General features: G+C 49.7%; 1 pseudogene; it reads right to left on the minus strand.

Moving 5' to 3' along the window:
• LOC116779970 overlaps positions 1–18,543 on the minus strand; it is a 287,746-nt pseudogene that overhangs the window by 47,305 nt on the left and 221,898 nt on the right.

Raw genomic sequence — 18,543 nt, forward strand, 5'->3', positions numbered from 1 at the left:
ACGGGGTTGGTTCTACCCCTCGCACAGGCGGTCCAAGTCCAGCAGTTGGTTACATGGGACGTGTTGAGGGAGAAAAGCGTCTCCGTGTGCGGAACAGTCCCCGACACCCGCTGCCAGGCAGTGCAGGGGGCGGGAGCTCAGGGATCGCCGCCTGGAGAGCGCCTCCTGCTCCCCGCGGCCCTTCCTGCCGGGCCGGAGCCGACCGGGGGGTGCCGGGTCGGCGGGGAGTGCTGCCGCCGCTGCTAGGGCCGGGAGCGACCGCGAGGCACCGCCGCCTGAACCGGTCCTTTGGCTAGGCGAAGCCGGAGGCGCCCCCGCCCCGCCTCACCGACCGCAGCGGGACGGTGAGTGCCCGCCCCGGGGCACCTGCCAGGGGCCGGCGCCGCCTGGGCCCTGCGCGGCCCGGCCGCCGCCTCGGGAGGGGCGGGAGCGGCGGGGGGGGCCGCGGGACGGCCCCTGTGCACGGGCTGTGTCGGTGTGTGTGGGGACACGGCTGGGCGTGGGTACCGCGGGTGTGTCCCTGGACCATGGACGTGTGTCACAGAACCGCGGGATGGGGTGAGTTGGAAGGGACCTTGAAGATCATCCAGTTCCAACCCCCCAACACCTGCAGTTGAAGACTCGGAACCTCGTTCCTCCTGGCCTTGAACGCTGTCCTTCAGTGTGCACAGATACACGGTTGTGTTTTGGTGCAGCGTTTGTACATGTGTATATATGCACACGTATTTCAGTGTGAAGCTGTACAAGAGCCTCCCTGTGCACTGCCATGTACCTTTGTATGTGTGTACACCTGTGCCTGTGTTTGTTTCCTGTGTGTAGAAGCTCATCTCATAAGCAGTTGCACACAATGTCATGTAAGGCATGGCTCTGCTGACATCCTCCTGGATAGTTTCAGTATTGCCATCTGAGGACTTCTCTGATTTCACGAGCTAACTCCTGCCATGCCAAGTTGTGGCAAGGCAGGGGCAGGAGCAAGAAAACCAGTCTCTCTGTCCAATACAGAAGGTGGGAGGGTGGGAGGGCAATTCCCTCTTGTGATGAATTCTGCTGATGAAGAGCGTTCTGTCTCTTTTGGGCTGTAGGGTTGCTGCCAAAGGTGTGTGCAGACGGACAGATAAACAAGGTCAAGATGACCAAGTAAGAAATGATGAGGAAACACACGGCAGAACACTTTACAACTGTTGTAATCTTGGCCTACCTGAAAAGAAGATGAAAAAGTTTTAAGATTTGTCTTGTAACTTCATAGTCTTTTTTGACTTTAAAGTTTTAGAAGAAAACTGTAGGATGTTTTTGCACCTCCTTCTGTTGTAAACTAATTTTAAAAGGTGAAAAAAGAACACAGAGGTCTTGAATATTTCTCTCAGTAGTTAACAAAGTCCAGTGAAAGGTCAGTAATGGTTGGGATATAAATGGATGTTAATTAGGCATTGTCACTGGAACCTGACAACAAAAATTTCTGTGGAAAATCACAATTTTCCTCCCAGAAGATTTATTTTGCTACCCAGTGAAGAGACTCTCTAAGTAAAATACCTAATTAATATTTGTCAGTGCAACCTACACAAGCCTACACATGGGTCTCTTGTGTATGCCACTGGGTGCTATGGGGAGAGAAGTGGTCATAGTGTTTTTCCCAGTCCCTTATTTTACTGGCAGAGAATCTGTATTGCTTTTTAGCACTATTAAGGCCACACATAACTCCAAGTATGTTTGGTTAGAACAATGAATAAACTATCTGATTGAAAATCAGGATTAACTTTCCCATTGTTGCCAGTAAACACTTTGATGGATATCTTGAACTCCAAAATACATCTGAGATACTGTTGTTGATACTTAAATTTGTCATTTTGGCAATATCAGCTGAAGACCAGGAAACTTTGTTTTCCTCACAACAACCAACTCCCATATTAGTCTATTAGATTTTTCATGCTGATTTTGCCAGTTCCAAGTTAATGTCCGTTTTCTAATGTTGCAGCAAATCAAAAGACAATTTAGATATGCCAGCAGGTTGTCTTCTACCAAGAGCTTGTTCAATCCCATTGGATTTTTGGGATTCATAAAAGTGTAATTTAAACAGCTGTTTTGATTGGCAACACCAGGAAATTTTAGGATTTTTTAACAAAAACACCTGCTGAATGCAGTTTTGATCCTCTTCTAGTTGTTTGTAATTGCAGTGTCTGATAATTTGACTGCAAGACAGCAGGTTAACTGAAAAGCAGAGTTTCAGGTTTATTTTAGGTATGTGATGACTTTGGCAACCAGTGATGAGTTGTGCCAACACGGTCCCAGCTGCCCTCAGAATGCTCCCAGTCACTCCCAGTATGACCCCAACCACCTTCACTGTGGGCCCAGTTGCTCCCAATATGATCCCAGTTGTGCCCAGCATGGTCCCAGTTGTTTCCAGTTCCTCCCAGTGGGATCCTAGTAGCTCCCAGTTGCCCCTAGCATAGAACCAGTTGCTCCCAGTATGATCCTAATCTGATCCAGTATGATCCCAGTACAATTACAGTTGCCACTAGTATGATACCAGTGACTTCCAGACACTTCCAGTATGAAGCCAGTTTGATCCCACTCATCCCCAGTATGGCTGCAGTCCCTCTCACACACTCCAAGGATTATTGCAGCCACTCCCAGTATGATCCCAGTATGACCCCAGTAGGGGCCCAGCTGCTCCCAGTATGATCCCTGTTGCCCCAGTTCTGGTCCCGCTGGATCCAGTCTGGGTCTCGGTGTATTCCGGTGTCCCCCCTGTCCCCCCACCCCGGTGTCACTCCCTTTTCTCTCCCCACAGAGCTCCTGAGCCAGTGGCGGCCGCAGCCCCTCCCCAGGACCTTGGGCCCAGCCTGGACCCCCCCGTCCCTGCGAGGATTTTGGGGGGGTCGTGTGTCCCCCCCTCCCCTGCTATAACTCTGCCTCTGCCCAGCTGCTCCCAGTGATCCCAGTAAAGCTTCCCAGTTCTCCCCAGTCCCAGTTATTGGGGGGCAGTGGTGGGAGGGGCTTGGAAGGACCCCGAGGGGTGAAGCCGAGTTTGGGGGGGGCAGAACTGGCCCCGGGATGGATCGGGAATGGGGACCCCCCTGTGTCCCCCCATGTCAACCCGCTCTAGGGGGGCTTTGGGAGGGCACCTGCCCCTCAACAAAGCACCCAGCACCCACAAAATGTGCTGGGAATCCCCCAAAACATCCCCACAGCCTCTCAAGAACCCCCAAAAACACTCAAAGCCCACTCAGGACCCCAACCAACCCCTTTTCTGGGGGGACTCCTCTGGGCACTGGCAGTGCTGGGAGCCCCCCCGACTGTGGGCGAGGAGCTCTCGGGTGAGCAGGGGGTGGGAAGGGGGAGGTCGGTGGGAAAAGGGAGGTCAGAGGGGATAAAGGGGTGGTGGGAACCCAAACTGAGTGGGAGGGGAGTGGGACCACTCAAAAGTGGAAGGGGGAAGGGCTCTGAGGTTTGGGGGATAATGGGAAAGCAGTGGGAGAGGTCAGAAGAGTGGGGAAAAGGGGAGAGTGGGACCCCCAAACTGAGCATGAGGGGGCTGAGGAGTGGGGAATGATTTGGAAGGAGTGGAAGAGGGGGGAAAAAAGTGGAGTTTGGGACCGCAAAAGTGATCCTGGTTTGGCTGGGGATTGAGGGAACCCTGGAAAAGTGGGAGGAAAAGGGAGAAGGGTGAAAAAGGGAGAGTGGTCTGGTGGGTCCGACAGTCCCATGGGGTCTTTGGGCCACGAGGTTTTGGGAAAGGGGGGTGGCCCCCCTGAGCTCCCAACTTCCTGTGGGGTGCTGGGGGCTGCTAGATCCAATCCCAGCCTTGGATTATGATAACAGTTTCAATTTACAGGAATTACAGAGGTGTGATTGAAACACTTTTGTCCCCCAGGTTTTAATGATGGCAAATCAGATGTATTGATAGAAATTAATTATTTGGGGTTCCAAATGATCAGACAAAAGATCTTCATCAGAATTATTTACTGCACAATACAAACACTAAAACTACCAGGAGTACAGGATAAGATAGGAGAGTGCTCTACACTAAAGCAATTGTTGAAGCATTTCTACTAAAGCTGGCACAAAACTAGTAATTCTAAATTAGAGATGGATGGAACTCCCCCAGGCCAACGCTGGTGGGGAGATCTCTGCTCTCAACCTCCAGGACTGATATTGGGGGGTCCCCAGCCAAGGCAGGAATCTCCACACACCCCCAAGAAAGGTTCTGTTGGAAGAACCTGCCCCTGTGAAAAGGGACTGGCCCTTTCTGGTGGAAAGGGATGGACTGACAGTCACTGGACTCCAAGGGTTGCCTCAGCATCAGGGGGTTCATTCAAGGTGGAAGCAGTGGCCGAAGCTCTTCCTGCAGTTGGGGCAATCATAGGGCTTCCCTTACCGGTGGGTCTGTTGGTATCTGGTGAAATTAGAGCTGTCGGTGAAGCTCTTCCTACACTCCCCACACTTGTAGGGCCTCTCCCCGGTGTGGATGTGCCGGTGGGTGACAAGGGTGGAGTTCCGGCTGAAGCCCTTCCTGCAGTCAGTACAGCGGAAGGGCCTCTCATCCGTGTGTGTCTGCCCATGCCTGAGGAGATCTGAGCTGGTCTGAAACCTCTTCCCACATTCCAAGCACTTGTAGGGCCGTTCCCCGGTGTGGATGCGATAGTGGGTGCAGAGGTGGGAGCTGTTCCTGAAGCCCTTCCCACATTCCCCACACATGTAGGGCCGTTCCCCACTGTGGATGTGCTGGTGTCAGAGCAGGTTGGTGCTCCTCCTGAAGCTCTTCCCACATTCCAAGCACCTGAAGGGTTTCTCCCTGCTGGGAGGCTGCTCAGGGACCACCAGGCCAGAGCTCTGGCTCAAGCTCCGGCCACCTTCCCAGCACAGGCTGGCTCTTTCCTCCTCAGAGCACCCGGGGCTGGCTTTGGAGCCCCTCCTGCGGGGGGATCTCCGGGTCTTTTCCTCCCCACTGCCTTCCTGTGCTGTGGAGCCCTTCAAAACAGCCTCTCCCACCAGGTTCTGCTGGGGAGATTTTTCCTCCGTGCTCTCCTTCCTCAGCTCGGGGACAGGGACAGGAAGCAAGAAGGACAGGGAGGGGATTTGCCTCCAGCCCAGAGGGAAGGCCAAGGACATCCCCCCAACTCCGGCCCCTGCAGGACGGCGGTGACAGCGAGGTTGTCCTGCAGCTGGGGGCCATGCTCGGCTGCCAGAGGCGGCCCAAGACTGGCCCAAAGGGCCATAGACTTCCTCCTCACCTGCCTGGGGGGCCCGCGGCATCTTCCTCTTCCTGGCAACCTCCTCCTCCATCAGCCCAAGCTTTGGGAAGGAGAAATCCTGATGGGGGGGTGAGTGCGTTGGCTTGGGGGTTCCTCCTGCCCAAGTCCATCTCTAGAGCTCACTGGGCATCCTGTGACCAGAAAAACCTCTAAAACATCAACATTCAACCCATAAAAGCCCAAACCACAGATGTTCAGGCAAAAAACTCCTCAGAAATAGCGAGATGAACCTCGCCCCAAACTGCAAAAAGCTGAGATTCAGCTAAAAAATACTACAAAATATAAAGATTCAGCCCAAAAAATCTCTCCCCCAAGATCCCCCTCTCTGATCTCTCCCCTCTGGGCTTTGGAGGGTCTCCCCTGCCTGGGATGCTGGGGGTCCCACTTAGGGATGCTGGGAGTGTTGGGGGTCCCAAAGTTCCCTTCTCCTCTGACTCCCGTCTTTGGGGTGCCGCGTTCCCAGTCATTCCCCCTCTCCAGGTTCTCCACTCTGTTGTCCCAGGGAACCCCACTGTCCAGGCTTCCCCTTCTCCATGTCCCCGTTTCAGGCCCCTGGAGGTCCCAGGGCTCCTCCCTCTCCGTGCTCACCCCTCCAGGCTGCCGGGGGTCCCCCAGCTCCAGCATCACCCCGCTCCATCCTCCACACTCTGCAGCTCCCAGGTTCCACACCCACCTCCAGCACTCCCAGGGGGCCCAAAACCGCTGTGTCCCCGCCGCTGGTACTGGGTTGACAATGGAGCCAGTGGGGCCTGACTCAGCAACACCAGCCCCCACTGTGGGCGGGGACCTGCATCCCCCCGCCCACGGCCAGGGCTCTGCCGCCAACCCAGCCTGGCACCTCCAAAAAACACCTCCCGCCCACCCCCAACAGCCCCCAAGGGCTGGCTGTGCCCAAGGCAACCAAACAGCCCCACAGGCGGGGAGACACCAGAGGCTGCGTCAGGGCAATGAGAGCAGGGAACGGATCGGGCCCCCTGACACGTGGGCGGGTTCTGAGTTCAGCCTAATCAGGGGCAATTTGGCACCAACAGCATGGCCCCGACCGCTGGCTCGGCACAGGGGGCCCGAGCTCCCCCCTCTCCAGGCTCTCGGGGCTCTCGCAGTTGCCCCCTCTCTCCAGCCTCCCCCGCTCTCCTGGGATCAAGGCATGGGGACACCAAGGCACCACCACAGCAACCCTGCTCCCCCTCTCCCCCCTCCCCTTTGCCCCCGTCTCCAATCTCTTTCCCAGGCTGTTCTCTGGTGTGGATGCACTGGTGTCAGATCAGGTGGGAGCTGTCCCTGAAGCTCTTCCCACATTCCCCACACGTGTAGGACCATTCTCCACTGTGGATGCGACCGTGTTTGCGGAGGTTGGAGCTGTGACTGAAGCTCTTCCCACAATCCCCACATGAGTAGGGCTGTTCCCCACTGTGGATGTGCTGGTGGCTGAGCAGGTGGGTGCTCCTCCTGAAGCTCTTCCCACATTCCAAGCACCTGAAGGGCTTCTCCCTGCTGGGAGGCTGCTCAGGGACCACCAGGCCAGAGCTCTGGCTCAAGCTCCGGCCGTCTTCCCCACACAGGCTGGGTCTTTCCTCCTCAGAGCACCCTGGGCTGGTTTTGCAGCCCCTCCTGCAGGGGGATCTCCAGGCCTTTTCCTCCCCACTGCCTTCCTTCACTGTGGAGCCCTTCAAACCAACCTCTCCCACCAGGTTCTGCCGGGGGGATTTGTCCTCCGTGCTCTCCTTCCTCAGCAGGACGGCGGCGGCGGCGAGGTTGTCCTGCAGCTGGGGGCCATGCTTGGCTGCCAGAGGCGGCCCAAGACCGGCCCAAAGGGCCATAGACTTCCTCCTCACCTGCCTGGGGGGCCCGTGGCATCTTCCTCTTCCTGGCAGCCTCCTCCTCCATCCACCCAAGCTTTGGGAAGGAGAAATCCTGATGGGGGGGAAAACAAGGACTGAGTGCATTGGCTTGGGGGTTCCTCCTGCCCAAGTCCATCTCTAGAACTCACCGGGCATCCTGTGGCCATAAAAACCTCCAAAACACCAAGATTCAGCCCATAAAAACCCAAACCACCAAGATTCAGGTAAAAAACCATGTAGAAATATCAAGAAGACTCCTGTCCCCCAAACTGCAAAAATGTGAGATTCAGCAAAAAAAATACTCCATAACATCAAGATTAGCTCAAAAAATCTCTCCCAGAAGTTCCCCCTGTCTGGTCTCTCCCCTCTGGGGTTCAGAGGGTCTCTCCTGTCTGGGATGCTGGGGGTCCCATTTAGGGATGCTGGAAGTGTTGGGGCCCCAGTGTTGCCCGTAACAAAAACACAAACCAACAGAGTGCCGGTTTATGGGTTCTTTATTCGGGGCCCGGGAACCTGAGGACTAGCGTCCCAAGTCAGGATTCCGAAGACCCTCATTTTCAGTTCAGCTTTTATATCTTTACACAAACAAGTTTATGTGCAGTTTCTACATGAAAGCAGTTGCACTTAGTTACACACACAAACTCATATTTCATACTGATAACAATTGGTAATCATCCACTCTAATCATAAATCTGCTTAAGTTGTCTTACCCCTAGAAACTGCTTAACAGACCCTTACCATATCTAAGGTAACAAATCGTTATATACATGTTTGGCTAAATCCTTTGATTATTGTTCCTACCTCTTCAGTACATTCCATTCTCACAAACAAAGTTGCTAACCTACTACTTTGGAGTGTTGTTTTTCTAGGCCTACTCTCCTACTAAGCCTTAGCCATTCTACTACTAAATTCAAATTATTCTGCAACATGTCCCCCCTTTTGAGCATTCTTCAGGCTTTTCCTGCAAGGATGCTCAAATGTAGCAATCTTCAGGCTGCAGTTTCTTAATAGACAGGAGGTGATCCATTTTGCGGTGAGATTACTTCTTTTCTTGTTATAGCTTTCATGATGCGTCTTGTATGTTGACCTTCTTTTACAATCATTCCTAAAAGACACTTATAAACAATCATGGCTATGACAATAATTATTACAATCAATATTCCGTACTGGATAACAGAAGATATCCATCCTGACACATGAAGACCTAGGGAGCTGAATAATTCTCCTATCCAATTGTGTTCTGCTTCCTTTTGTAGTTCATGAACATTCTCGTCAATTTGTTCTAATTGACTAATATCTTTCTCTACTTCTTGAGTGACATTTGGGATGTGCACACAACAATGCTCGTCCTTTGCATGCAGGTATCCACAGGTTCCGTGTTCCTTTAATAGGATTAAATCTAGAGCCATTCGATTCTGTACTGTCATTCTAGTGGTGGCTTGTAATTGCAAATTTAAATCTTTAAATCCTTTCTTAGTAACTGTTGCTAACCTTTCGGTTTGTCCCATTAATTTAAACAACATCTCCCTGTTACGGTATGTTGAGATTGGTGTAAACAAAGACTCTAATGCCCATCCAAATTTAACTCCTGCTGATGGTTCATGCCAATCTCCTAATCCCAAGTCATCAATATTTTTACTAATTTCTCTTTTTCTTCGTGGTTGTATTTCTACTGATGTTAACTTATCCTGCTTCCAAAATGGACAGAGAGTAGGTATCCCTAATGTGACAGGTACAACTGGCCCATCTATGGGCATATGGGTGGTCCACTGGCCATGTCCCATGACCCATACTAGGTTTCCTGGACTTCTAACTGTAGTAGTGTGACAATCAATGTTTTTCACATGTCCTCTAATAGTATGGTTATATCCTCGACACTCACATCCTAACTGCAGGAGGGTCCTGACTGGTATTAATCCTATTTCGTCATCTGGGGTGTCACATGTATATATTCGAGCACAATTCCAATTCTCCTTTGTACGTGTTTCTGTCCTCCAATTATGATTTCCTCTATTTCCTGTGGAATAAGTTTGATTCTTTTTCCCTTTCCAGTGAATACACCACTGTACTTTTCCAATATAACTATAAGTCTCTAGTAGGCTGGGTCCCCAAATTGTTTGCCATTCTTCCATGGTTGTAGAGCTAGTAATATTTTGACATACCTCTTCTTGTTTTTCTCGTTTTATTTGAACTTGTACTTTAGAACATGGGTAGATCACTGAACCTGAGACTAAACAATTCCCTTTTAACTTTCCGATTTTCCCACTTTCTATCCAACGGAAATATCCAGGCATTTGCTCACATTGTTTCTTAGTCATTTTGTCCCTTAATAAACATGCATCTGTCATTTCATTCCATGTTTTGGTTACAAATCTGCAATTCCATGTAGTATTCTTAAACATTCTAGGGATTTCTGGTACTGGAATTATTCCCCATGGAATTGGGTCTCCTGCAGCATGAGGCATAGGGAGACATGCAGTGATTTTTGTGACATTCTGTACTTTCCCAAAATCACGAATTAGGCCTACGACTAGGTTTTCTTGTTCTACTTCTCTATCTGGAATCTGCAGGTTACTTACTTGCCGGGTTATTCTTTCAGTCCTTATGTAGACGACAGTAATTCCTGTATCCCACCAGTCATCTCTACTTATCCAGCAAGTATATTGGCCCTCATCTTCTCCTCTTCGTATTTCTTTGATTTTCAAAACTATTGCATCTGCCCTCTTTTCAATCTGATGTCTCTTCCCGACTTTCAAGTTCTGTCCCTTAAACCACCACCCATATTCAGAATACTGTCCTTCTGAAATTTTGCAACTTAGAATCAAATTTATTCCTTCCTGGGCCGGGTAAACACTGTATTCTGGTCTGACTCTCACTCCTTGATGTGATACGGCTACTGCTGTCCTTATCCCGTAATCTTTTTCTTCTCCACATGAGACCACACAAAGAAATGTACCTTCTGTCTTTCCTACTCTGGGATTAGAAATATTCAGCCACCCCTTACCTCCCTCACTATTTGACCACCAGCTAACTCCTTGACTTTGTGATTCCCAAGATTGATTTGCCATATTCAATTTCCACCATTTTACTTTAACTGATTTTTGACAATCATCAAATTGGAAGGTACAATTGATTTTTAAGGGAGGACCATCCCACATGTCTGATTGTTTCCTAGTGGGCATAACTCGCACTTTGGTCACCGTTTTCTGAGTTGTGTTAATCGTGCGTAATTCTATATCTCCATAATCGAAACTTTCCCAAATCCAAACTACACACATATATGTCCCTTCCATAACTTTAGACACCTTGGGTACCTGCAGAACGGTGTAACACTTTTGTTGTGTAGCATCCCAAACTGTTGTCACTCCTTCTGTCATGATTTGATCTTGATCTCTCCATCTCCACTTGACGTTGACATCTCTTAATTCAGCTCCCTGGTCATCAGAAAATAAACAGGTTAAATTCACATCAGTGTGCTCTGGTACAAATAAATAAGGATCTGGGGTCTCAATTCTCACGGTGGTCTCTGCTAAACTCATTAACCCCAGGAATACTACAATCCTCAATAGTTGGCTCAAAATACCATCCTTGTAGGTGAGAGAGGTTCTACCGACCACGAGACCGGAACCTTCTTGATTCGGGTGTAATGGATCCAATTGTCGATTCCCTCGACCTTCACCGCCGTGTAAGTGGTCATTATCACCTGGCGAGGACCGTCCCATGTTTCCTTTAATGGTTCCACCGACCAGTTTTTCACATAGACTTGGTCTCCTGGAGAAATGTCATGAACCGGATTCTCTAGGGGCAGAGGCCGACTCCGCTGCAGTGCTCCTCTGAGGGCTGTGAGAGTTTTGTTTAAAGATAACACATAGTTAAACACTACTTGATCACCTACCACATGAGGATCCCCTTGATAGGTAGCTGCATGATAGGGCTTGCCATACAATATTTCATATGGACTTACTCCTATTCTCTCCCTGGGTTTGATCCTGATTCTCAACAAGGCAAGTGGTAGTGCTTGGGGCCACTGAATTTTTGCTTCCTGACAGATTTTCTTTAATTGACCTTTCAATGTCTGATTCATCTTCTCTGCCTGCCCGCTGGATTGCGGTCTCCATAATGTATGGAGATTCCGCGCTATTCCTAATGCAACGGATATTTCGTGCACTATCCATGCGGTAAAATGTGGCTTTCGATCAAATGATAACCCTAGAGGTATCCCAAATCTCGGAATAATTTCTCTTAGAAGAGTCTTAACCACTTCCTTTGCTTGATTAGTCCTACATGGAAAGGCTTCTGTCCATCCTGAAAAGGTACAAACATATACTAACAAATACTTATAGGATTGGGCCTTAGGCAACTTAGAAAAATCTATTTGCCAGTAGTCTCCTGGTAACTGTTCTATCTGTAACTTTCTCATTTGTACCTGTTTTCTGACCACTGGGTTATTTTTTATACACATGGGACACATTGCATTTACCCTTTTTGCTAGTGTTAACATCTGGTTTGAGAGAACCTCATTTTTCAGAAATTTTACCATTGCTTCTGCACCCCAGTGGCACTTGTTATGTTCCGTTTCGAGTACTGCTTTCATTATTCTGACAGGTAAAATTACTTGTCCTGCAGGAGTGATGTACCACCCTTTAACATTTTTCCTTGCTTCTGTTATTTGAGCTAATTTCTCATCTTCCTGTGAATAATATGGTTTTTCTTTCATATATGCTATTGCTGGATTATTCTGAACAGATAAAAGAGCCATCTGAGTCCATACCTCTCTTGCGGCTTGTTTAGCCGCTTGGTCAGCTTGTCGATTATCTTGAAATTCTCGTCCGGGATCAGTCTGATGTCCTCTGACATGCATTATTGCCACTGCAGAGGGCTTGTATATTGCCTCTAGCAATTGTAAAATTTCTTCTCGATGTTTAATTGATGACCCTTGAGAAGTAAGAAGTCCTCTCTCTTTCCAGAGTGCTTCGTGAACATGAACTACTCCAAAGGCATATTTGGAGTCAGTCCATATATTAACTCTCCTTCCTTGGCTTAATATTAAAGCTCTCACTAATGCCCATACTTCGGCCTTTTGTGCAGACGTACCTGGGGGTAGTGTTTTTGCTTCTATCACTTGTTGTAGAGTGACCACTGCATACCCAGCATACCTGGTGCCATTTTCCACAAAGCTAGATCCGTCGGTATACAACTCCCAGTCAGGATCTGTCAATGGCTCATCCTTCAAGTCTCTTCTCCTCGCGTAGACTTGCTCAATGGTCTCTACACAGTCATGTTCCAGGATACCTTCTTCCTGTGTAGACCTAAGGAATTCTGCTAGGTTGAGATGGTTAGTGATTTTCAGTTCAACATCATCTTGCTCTCTTAGCAAAGCCTGATACTGTAACATGCAGCTAGATGAGAGCCAATGCCCCCCTTTTTGTTCCAAAACTGTTATAACCATATGGGGCACGTACACTACCATGTGTTTCCCCAAAGTCAATTTTCGTGCTTCTTGAATTAGAATAACCGTCGCTGCCACAGCTCTGAGGCACCCTGGCCATCCCCCACTTACTGCGTCCAGCCGTTTGGAGAAATTCCCAACTGGTCTTTTCCAGGATCCTAACCGCTGAGTGAGTACTCCTAGAGCCATTCGTTGTCTCTCGCAGACATAGAGCTGGAATTCTTTGGTTAGGTCCGGTAGTCCCAGGGCAGGTGCTTCCTGAAGGGCTCCTTTCAGTTCCTGGAACGCTTTTTCTTGCTTCGTCCCCCAGGTCAGCTTGGGCTCTTTTACTGCTTCATATAATGGTCTGGCAGTTATTCCGAAGTTAGGAATCCACAGCCTGCACCATCCGACCATTCCTAGAAAAGATCTTAATTCTTGATTATTTCGGGGTACCGGGATAGCACATATTGCTTGTATACGATTTGCGGTCAAACGCTGGACTCTTTGAAAAATTTCACATCCCAGATAAATAACTTTCTGCTTTACTAGTTGAGCTTTTTCTTTTGAAACCCGGTAGTCTGCTTGCCCCAGCATATTTAACAGTTCAATGGTTAGACAGAGTCCTTGTTCTGTAGCCCCCAAAAGGATGTTATCTACATATTGCGGTATTATATGTGAAAAAGGAGATTCTTTTACCTGAGTAGTCTTCCATTCTTCAAGTTCTTTTGCTAACTGATTACCAAATATCGTAGGTGAATATTTGAATCCTTGCAGTAACTGAGTCCAAGTAAGCTGTTGCTTCCGTCCAGTCTCTGGGTTTTCCCATTCAAAGGCAAAAATCTTCCAACTTTCCCGTGCCAGTGGTATGCAGAAGAAGGCATCCTTTAGATCAATCACTGTAAACCACTGAAATCTCTCAGAAACAGATGTTAACAAGGTGCAAGGGTTAACTACAACCGGGTAGATATCTTTTGTGATGAGGTTTACTGCTCTCAAGTCTTGCACTAATCTGTACTTACCTTTAGGTTTTCTTATTGGAAAAATGGAAGTATTAAACTCTGACTCACATTCTTTTAATATCCCTAAAATTAAAAACTGTGTGATCATCGGGGCTATTCCTTTCCCGGCTTCTAAACTAATTGGGTATTGTCGCACCCTAATGGGTTGTGCTCCTTCTTTTAGTTCTATTCTAACTGGAGTAGCAGCTTTAGATTTTCCAGGGACCCCTGTTTCCCATACCCAAGGTACTACAGCCTGTTCTATTTCCTGCGGTATCTCTTCCTTTTCTACCTCTTTCGCAACAAAAATTTTTGCTAAGTTCTCTTCCGGAATTTCTATCTTGACCCTCCCTTTTTCAAATATAATTTTAGCTTGCAAGGCTGAGAGCAGATCTCTTCCTAGTAAACATTCAGGACTGTTAGGCATGTACAAAAATTGATGATCTAATTCTTTTCCTCTAAATTTGATATCTAGGGGTCGTAGAAACGTCTTTTCCTCTATTTGTCCTGAAACTCCTACCACCCATGCAGTTGAATCACTTAATGGCCCCATCAATTTATTCATTGCCGAGAAACTAGCTCCAGTATCTATTCTAAATTCTGTCGACTCTCCCTCTACTAATAATTCCTGATAAATTCTTAACTTTTTATAATCTCCAGACACATTCGGATCCCACTCGGGATCTTCCCACGGCACGAAATCATTTACTGTTCCCGAACGCTGCCCGGGGCAGAGTTCGAATTCTTTCTTTCGCTCTTTCCACCATCACCCTTAATACCATTTCTTTCTCTGTTGAATCCAGAATTGTATCTAACAATACCTGTAAATCATTCCAGTCCGGATTTTGAGTTTTTATAACCATTTTTATAATACGAGCCACCCGCTCCTGATTTTCTCTATATGTCCCAGCTGACTGTTTCCAAATTAATAAATCATTAGGTGAAAAAGGAACTTTTACCATGACTTTTCCCCCGTCCGCTCCAACTGCTTCCCGCAAAGGGGCCATCAGTCTAGGGGGTGAGAGAGAAACGTCTGTCTCCCTTCCCCCTCCCCGTCTCTTTTCTCTACTCCTTCCCCTTTCTTTTCGCCCCTTCCGAGTCCGTTCTGCTAGCGGAGTTCTATCAAAATCACCTTCTCGCCGTCTCGTTACTTCCTCATCCGAGGACGATTCTAACGGGGGCATGGTGGGTGATCGTGCCCTCACACGTAAAGGGAGACTATCTCCCGGGGGTGCACTTGGAGTTATGCTGGGGGAGACTAACAAAGACACATCTTCCTCTGGTTCTGAAAACCGTATTTTCCGCTCTTGACATCCTATACATTTATCATCCAGTTCTTTCAACACCAACATACCACATTCCTTTTGCCATTCAGTCTTACGTTTCAAACAATAAAACAAATCTAAATACGGTATTTCATTCCACATCTCATTCTCTCGTAAATATTGCATTAAGGGGGTTATAATTTCCGGAGTCAAGGTGCCATTCCTAGGCCACTGCATTCCCTCTGTCTCATATTGGGGCCATACATGATTACAATAATCAATCAATTGTTTCTTGCTTAACTCTTGTCCGAAATTTCCTTCCTTCCAATGTTTTAACAAGCAACCAAGCGGAGAATCGCTAGGGATATCATTTTCTGCACAAGATAGTGCCTTAAAGGTTTTAAATGGCATCGTAGTCATACACACTGTACAATCACACAATAAACAGTACAATACGAACAGCAAACAGTACAATACGAACAGTAAACAGTACAATACAAACAGTATAAACCAATACCTTCCTAAACCAACTTGTCAAGTCTCACTACGAGTGACAAGTGCTGGTTCAGCGCGGCTTTCGCCCCGTCTTACGACCAGCGCCTAGACTTCCCAATAAATCTTTGCCCAACCCAGAGGGTAAACTCACGGTCCCGTCTTATGGGCAGGCTCCCAACCAACAAACCTAAAAGAATAAAGCACCTCCGAGCTTACCTGGATGGTTGTCCGTCGGGCGCGGGGTCGGGCACGGGTCGATGTCTCCCCAGAAATCACCTGGTTGCCGGCATGGAGTGGATCAGCTCGTGAGCCGCCCCAGCTACCCCCGGAGTCCCATCTGGGTCGCCAGAAAACTGTTGCCCGTAACAAAAACACAAACCAACAGAGTGCCGGTTTATGGGTGCTTTATTCGGGGCCCGGGAACCTGAGGACTAGCGTCCCAAGTCAGGATTCCGAAGACCCTCATTTTCAGTTCAGCTTTTATACCTTTACACAAACAAGTTTACGTGCAGTTTCTACATGAAAGCAGTTGCACTTAGTTACACACACAAACTCATATTTCATACTGATAACAATTGGTAATCATCCACTCTAATCATAAATCTGCTTAAGTTGTCTTACCCCTAGAAACTGCTTAACAGACCCTTACCATATCTAAGGTAACAAATCGTTATATACATGCTTGGTTAAATCCTTTGATTATTGTTCCTACCTCTTCAGTACATTCCATTCTCACAAACAAAGTTGCTAACCTACTACTTTGGAGTGTTGTTTTTCTAGGCCTACTCTCCTACTAAACCTTAGCCATTCTACTACTAAATTCGAATTATTCTGCAACACCAGGGTACCTTCTCCTCTGACTCTCGCCTTCGGGCTGCCGCGTTCCCAGATATTCCCCCTCTCCAGATTCTCCACTCTGTTGTCCCAGGGATCCCAGGGGTACCCACTGCCCAAGCTTCCCTTTCTCCGCTTCCCCCGTTTCAGGCTCCTGGGTCACTTCTCTCGCCCCTTTCCCATTGTGGTCGCTCCGCTCACCCGACAGCGGCAGGAAGGGTAGGGAGAGGGGCGGAGTAGCAACAGCAACAGCAGGAAAACAAGCACCTTCTCTCCCATCCCGCGGGTGCCCGGGAAGGGGGAACTCATCCCAAATACCCTGGAGGAAGCACAGGGGGTTGGGACTTACTCAGGCTGCGAGTACAGAATTCCCTGCAAAGTCTGCAGTGAGTCAAGCTCTGGAGAGGAGATTGTGCCCCATGGATGGGATTGCAGAGGGGCCCTCAGGTCCCCAGCAGGAATCAGGAACCAGGAATATACACAAAAGGCCCCCCAGAAGATTTCTGGGGGAGTGTCCTGTAGGGAGGGGACAGTGTCACCCCACCATGGCGGGGTTGGTAAGTGGGAGGCCACTCCAGGGGTCTGCAAGAGGCCTCCTGCTCTGCTCGGCCCCAGCAGGGGTTGGTACAAACACCTTCAGCTGCCCCCGGCCCTGGGCACTCTGCTGCCACAGGTTATGCCCTCACCATGTCCCTGCAATGTCCCTGGCTGTCCCTCACCCGTGGCCCTGCCCGTGGTCCCATCCCTTGGCTCTCTCTCTGCCAACTGAGTGTGGGGCACATGGGTTGGGGGTCCCTCCAGCGCCCCCCAGGCAGCCGGTGTTGGCTGGGGGGATGTGAGGGCTGGGCCTGCTTAGGACAGCCTTGGCCTCGTGCCTAGTGCCTCTTTCCATCCCCAGACAAGACCTTCACGGCCCCCCCAGTGCTCCCCTGCTGCTACCTCTGCTCCTGGCTCTGCCTTTGCTGCTCCCTTGGCTGTGGCAGCAGCTGCAGGGGGGGGATGGCAGCAGCTTCAGCTCCACGGCAGTTCCTCGGAGGAGCTCAACCCGAGGGGGGATGGGCAGGGACCTGATGGGGATGGACAGGGGCCTGCAGGGGAAGGCACAGGGACAACCTGGCCCCCCACACTGCCAGGGCTGTCTCTGCTGCTCCTTGCAGGCTCTGTGGCCAGGCAGAGTTTGTGTTCCTGGGTGCCCACCATCTCAGCACTTGGAGCCGCTCAAATCAGCACCCGCATCTCTGCAGCAAAGCCCCAGCTCACCTGGCACACAGGGGATGGAGACAGCACCTTCTCGGGGCTGGGCACTCAAAGCTTCATCACTTCCCCACCACGGGGTCCTCTTTCCTCAGCAGCACCTCTGCCTTGCACTTATTCTCAGCCTTACCTCAGGGTTCACCTCCGTGCCACTTCTCAGGCTCACCTCAGGGCCTGGGCTCAAGGACATGAACCTGCAGGGAGGGGACATGATGTGCAAGCTGAGGGCTGCCTGCTTGCACTGGTCTCTGGGCTTCTTTCTCCTTCTACAACCATCCCAGAACTTGGTCTGCTTTTCTAACACCACACATTTACAGACTAACCTTGGAGATATATATGGACAGACATCTCTGTCACCCTGTGGATAGAGTCTCAAGCATGTGCTGCCATAGGAATGGGAATCACAGAATCAACCGGGTTGGAAAAGACCTCCGAGATCATCAAGTCCAACCCTTGATCCAACCCTGTCATGCTTCCCAGACCATGGCACTGATGCCACATCCAGTCTCACCTTCAACACCTCCAGGGACGCTGACTCCACCCCCTCCCTGACCAGCCCATTCCAATACCTGATTACTCTCTAGGGAAAAAATTGCTTCCTAATATCCAACCTAAACCTCCCCTGGCACAGCTGAAGACCCAGCCCTCTTGTCCTACTGCTGCTTCCTGGCAGAAGAGCCCCACCCCCACCTGGCTACAACCTCCTGGCAGGGAGTTGCAGAGTCAGGAGGTCTCCCCTGAGCCTCCTCTTCTCCAGCCTCAACAACCCCAGCTCCCTCAGCCTCTCCTCACTCCACTTGTGCTCCACTCCCTTCTCCAGCCTTGTTGCTTTTCTCTGCACCTGCTCCAGGCCAGGATCCATTGGCCCTTTTGGCCACCTGGCCACACTCTGCCTTCTGTTCAGCTTCCTGTCAATCCACACTCCCAGCTCCCTTTCTGCCTGGCTGCTCTCCAGCCACTCTGGCCCCAGCCCGGGGGGCTGCCAGGGCTTCTTGTGGTCAAAGGGCAGGACCCGGCACTTCGCCTGCTTGAACCTCAGCCCCTTGCAATCAGCCCATGGATCCAGCTTGGCCAGGTCCCTCTGCAGAGCCCTCCTGCCTTCCAGCACATCAACACATCCCCAGCTTGGTGTCACCTGCAAATTTGCTGATGAAATGCCTGGTTCTGCAGAAG

This window comes from Chiroxiphia lanceolata, chromosome W, assembly GCF_009829145.1.
Source record: "Chiroxiphia lanceolata isolate bChiLan1 chromosome W, bChiLan1.pri, whole genome shotgun sequence".
Taxonomy (NCBI): Eukaryota; Metazoa; Chordata; class Aves; order Passeriformes; family Pipridae; genus Chiroxiphia; species Chiroxiphia lanceolata.